The sequence below is a fragment of the Crocodylus porosus genome, unplaced genomic scaffold, assembly GCF_001723895.1.
Source record: "Crocodylus porosus isolate Cpor-Errol unplaced genomic scaffold, CroPor_comp1, whole genome shotgun sequence".
Lineage (NCBI taxonomy): Eukaryota > Metazoa > Chordata > Crocodylia > Crocodylidae > Crocodylus > Crocodylus porosus.
The window spans coordinates 7053643-7059286 of NW_017728915.1; positions in this window are offsets into that span (position 1 = coordinate 7053643).

The following is a 5644-nucleotide window of genomic DNA, read 5'->3' on the forward strand; positions in this document are numbered from 1 at the left end:
GAAGAGCCCTACACGCAGCATGGGACAGTGGGGGGCAGCAGGGATCCTCCTGCACCCCCCTTCCCCTGCACCGCCTGGCAGCAGCAGGTGAGTGGCGGCTTTTATTTTCAAAGATCTGGGACCTGGGGCGGACAGCCATTGAGAGCGCGGGTGGGGGATGGGCCTGTGTGATTCAGAGATTCGGCTGGTTTGGCAGCAGCCAAATCTCCGAATCGATTCGGTTGAATCTGATTTAGGACAGTGACTTGAATCACCGAATCGGCCGAATCCAAATCCAAATCCAAAGTGAATACTAGCTGCTTTGCACAGGTCTATAAAATTGGCTTCTTTTAAGCGCACATGTAGACATGCCACCCAACACCTCCTGATCTCACCACCCATCTGTGCGTTCTCCCCATGCACTTCCAGGTGTAGATCTCTAAGAGAATGGGTGCTGTTACTTCCATTTGTGAACAGGGAAACAGAACAGGGTAGAGAAGTGATTGTCCTGGGTCATAAAATGTGAGACTAGGACAAAACTGAGAACAAAACCCAGCCAGTTTTCTGACTTCACAGCCGGGTCATTTGCTAGGAGCCTATCTTTGTGATCTACTACACAGCTTCTGGATGAAGCCAGAGGTAGCTAATTATTACGAGGCCTGCTGTGATATTTAGCCGCGGCTTCACCTCAGCAATAACCTGCAAATTGATTGCCCAGGAATAGAGCAGTTTTTCAGCATTAATAAGTTTCTATGGGCTTGTCAAGGCAAAACAGAGGATCAGCCCTGTGGGTAATTAGCAGAGGGTCTTTCTTTTTTGTCCCACACAGCCCAAGGACCTACACACTGCATCCCTGAAGACAGCTTTCTATCCTTCTGCCCTATTGTTATATTGTTGGAGTGTAGGGAGGGATTGGGAACTCCAAGCTAGTTCTGGGATTAGAGGCTGCTGTACATAGTTATAAAACAACATCTCCTTCTCACGGGGAATCTGCTCTGACTTGCATCTTGCAGAAGTACACAGCAGGGCTGATTAAACTACAGCTTGCAGCCACTTAGTGCTTTGAGCACATGAGCACTGGCCTGTGAGTTGAGATGCTGAGATCCCAGTCCTCTACTGAGCAACTCATGTCACCTTTGTGTTACTTGTGTTACCCTCCCACCTTCCTTTTGCCTACGCTGCATGGCCCAGATTTTCCAAGGTATTTTGGTGCCTAATTCTCCCTGAAATCAATGAAGTTATAGAATCATAGAAAATTAGGGTTGGAAGGGACCTCAGGAGGTCATCTAGTCCAACCGCCTGCTCAAAGCAGGACCATCCCCAAGTAGATCATCCCAGCTAAGGCTTTGTCTAGCCAGGTCTTAAAACCTTGAAGGATAGAGATTCCACCACCTCTCTCGGCAACCTGTTCCAGTGTTTTACTAACCTACTAGTTAGAAAATCCTTTCTAATATTCAACTTAAGCTTCCCTTGCTGAAGCTTGAGACCATTGCTCCTTGTTCTGTCATCTGCCACCACTGAAAACAGACTAGCTCCATCCGCTCTGGAACTACCCTTCAGGTACTTGAAGGTACTATTAAATCCCCCCTCAGTCTTCACTTCACTACACTAAATAAGCCCAATTTCCTCAGTCTCTTCTCATAAGTCATGTGCCCAGCCCCTTAACTATTTTTGTTGTCCTCCGCTGAACTCTCTCCAGTTTGTTCACATCCTTTCTGTAGAGGGGGACCCAAAACTGGACACAGTACTCCAGATCTGGTCTTGCCAGTGCTGAATAAAGGGGAAAAAATCACTTTCCTTGATCTGCTGGCAGCCCTCCTATTAATGCAGCCCACGATGCTGTTAAGCTTCTTGGCAACAAAGGCACACTGCTGGATCATGTTCAGTTTATTGTCCCCTGTAAACCCAGGTCCTTTTCTGCAAAGCTGCTGCCCAGCCAGTCAGCCCTCAGCCTGTGCCGGTGCATGGGATTGTTCCCTCCTAAGTGCAGGACTTTGCACTTGTCCTTATTGAACCTCATGAGATTTCTTTTGGTCCAATCCTCCAATCTGTCAAGGTCTCTCTGAATCTTAGCCCTACGCTCCAGCATATCTACTACTTCCTGTAGCTTGGTGTCATCTGTAAACTTGCTGAGGATGTACTCCATCTTCCAGGTTGTTGATGAAGACACTGAACAAAACCAGCCCCAGGACCAATCCCTGGGGCACTCACCTCAAGACTGGTTCCCAGCTAGACGTCAAGCCGCTGATTACTATCCTTTCAACCCAATGATCCAACCAGTTTTCTATCCACCTTACAGTCCATTCAACCTACCTGTATTTCCTTAGCTTGCTTGGGAGAATGTTGTGGGAAATCATATCAAAAACCTTGCTAAAAATCACAGTATATCATAGAATCATAGAAAATTTGGATTAAAAGGGACTTCAGGAGGTCATCTAGTCCCACCCCCTGCTCAGCAGGACCATCCCTAACTGGATCATCCAGCCAAAGCTTTGTCTAGCTGGGTCTTAAATACTTCCCAAGATATCACATCTACTTCTCTTCCCACATCCACAAAGCTATCCATCTCATCATAGAAGGCAATGAAGTTGGCCAGGCATGACTTGCCCTTGGTGAATCCATGCTGACTGTTCCTAATCACCTTCTCCTCCAAGTGCGTAGAAATTAGAAATTAGTGCTTAGAAATGATAAAATAGAAACCTATTAATGCTGAAGTTGGCCATCTAAATACTTTTGATAGCCTAGAGCTAAGCTCTTGGGGGAAAAATGTATCTACCTGTGTGGTTCAGACCTTGGCACAATGTAACACTGGCCTTGTCTCTGCTTCGGTGTGTGCTTCTATTTTAAATTCAAACCAAGGTGTTGTCTGCCAGGTGTCTTGTAGCTGTGACACACACAGGCCTGTTTTAAGTTATTCTAAGGAACTTTTATTTTATTTCTTTCACTCAGTTCTCTCAGGACAGGGGTATGTAGAAGAACTCCTTTCCTTCCCATGTTCATTTTGCTTTCTGCCTCCATCACCTCCCTCTGTCCTCTATTCCTAAGTAGCTTGTTAAGAAACAACTCTCTTGTAGGAGTCACAACAGCCCAGGACCTTGTTCAGTTTTTTCTCCGCCAGGGTCAGATCCTGTTCCACCCATGTGGCAAGTAAGTGGACTTAGGTGCCCATGTTTGATACTATCACAAACTTCTTGAGTCCCTGTTAATGTAAGAGGTGGGTGAGTCTGCGAAAGAACTCCATCCCAGCCTCTTTTCTTAGGTTTTTTTTTCCTTTCCTCTTTCTTTGTCCTTTCACATGTCTGTCAACCTGGTTGCCTGGGGTTACTGCGCACATGACCTGGCTCAAGTATGAGGGGTGGATCTGACGTCTCCACTGTCCTGAGGTCTGACCTCATGTCATGGGGGCTAGGCTTAAGACCATGTCACTCCATTTGGTAGCTGATGTTTTTCAAATTGATTGGCCAGTATCAAATAACACCTGTCCCTGACTGGGTCCATGGGGTGAGGTCAGGAGGGCTGTTTAAGAGGGTCCCTGCAAGGAGAAGACAGGTGGACATTTTATAACACACACAGAAGCAGGAACCTCTGCAGCTCTCTCTCCTTTGCTGGAAGTGAGTTATTTACCAGAAACTTAACTAGGAATTTAGTTTAATGTACTCTAGTCACATATCAAAGGGCTACCAAGTTGTTTCTGTTTGCTCAGGGTTATTATTTTTCTGCTTCTCTGACTTGTACCCCTCCCCATGCCTACCCTCTCTACAATAAAGCTATCTGATATAGCCAGCCTTGTTGTACATGCTTGAGATGGATTGGGCAGGCCTTCTTGCTCCCTTTACTCAGCTGACTGAGGGTAGCTACTTTCTATGCTCCAGGATATAAGAAGCAACCAAATATATCCTGCTAGGGTTAAGCAGCCACTAGAACTGCTGGGCCTGTGTATCCCAGGTGGCACAAAGCCCAGAAAAAGACTTAAGTCCGAGTGGTGGCAGTGGTACCCCCAGACTTGCGGGTGTGCTCCAGGAAGGGTGTTGGCCATAAGTTGGTGCCCCTTGGGGCACATCTGAAGCTTGGTTTTTGGCCGGGCGCAGTGAGGTGGGCAGCTTACTTCAGGAGCACCCCCTATTGGCCTGCCACAGGGTCTTTCTCTCCTCACTGCTTTTTTCGTGACTCCAAGTTAAGACTCAGACGTCAGTGTGTTGCACAAACAGATGCATCAATGACCCTGAATAGGGTAGAATAAAAACACATTTAGATGCCTAAGTCTACTTAGATGCCTGACATGAGATACTAACTGTGCAGTAGCCTAATAACACTGCTCAGTAGTGTGTTAGGCAAATTCTGTGCTAATACACTACTGCGCAGTAGTATTAGACTACTGCACCATTAGCATCTGAAAAAACTTGTGATTATCCAAGTACTAAACTTAATATGTAACTACGGTGCATTAATAAACATTCAGACACACCCATAGGGTAGTATTTGACCCTAGGTATTAAAAACTGAGTTTGCCAAACTAGACCATTGATCCACAGAGTATGATGGCGTCCCCCTTAACTTTTAATGGATCAAACAGAACCCCACTCCCAAAGAGACAGAAAAAGCAATTGGGGTATGGTACCCAGACTGGGAAACCATGATGTAACATTTACTATTAGGGCTGTGCGAAATATCACCAGCAGTTTTGTTTTGACGCTGTTTCGACTCTGTTTCTCCTCGTTTCAAGCTTGAAACAGCAAAATCGAAATGAAACAGAGAGCTTCGAAACAGCCTTGAAATGAGGCAAATCAGAATGTTTTAAAAATTTTGAAACGTTTTGAGTTTCGAAGCTCAAGCTGGGCTTGCCTTTAGGGAAACAGAAACTAAAGTAAGAAGAGGGAGGGAGGAGAGGGGGGAAGGGGGCCAAGGAGTGCTCTCATTGTTGACTGTGTACCTGGCCAGTGACTGTCATCCTTCCCTGAGGTCCCTTCCAATCCCAGTTCTCTGGGGGAGGGATAGAAAAACTGCATAAATGGCAGCATTGTTTGACCTGCCCTGCTTTCTGTCTTGGTGTCAGTAAGTGACCATAACACCAAATCCTTAGATGCAGGGGTAGCAGTGGACATAGTTTTCCTGGACTTTCAGAAGGCCTTTAACACTATCTCTCACCCCATTTTCATTAAGAAACTGAGAGACTGTGGTGTGGACACCCAGACAGTCAAATGTGTCGGCAACTGGCTGGAGGGCCACACCCAGAGAGTGGTGGTGGATGGGTCATTTTTGACCTGCAGAGATGTGGGCAGTGGGGTCCCCCAGGGCTTGGTCCTCGGGCCCGCATTGTTCAATATCTTCATCAGTGACTTGGACGAGGGGGTAAATAGCACGCTGTTCAAATTTGCTGATGACACTGAGACGTGGGGAGATTTAGGCACACTAGAAGGGAGGAATAGGCTGCAATCGGACCTAGACAGGTTACAGGGTGGCGGATGAGAATAGGATGGGATTCAGGTGTTGAATCCCCGACAAGTGCAAGTTGATGCACCTGGGGAGGAACAGCCGGCACCATACCTACAGGCTGGAGCGCTCCCTTCTCGACAGTGCAGGGGCAGAAAAGGATCTTGGAGTCAGCATTGATGCCAAGATGAACATGGGCTGGCAGTGTGGGGATGCAGTCAGGAAGGCCAACCAC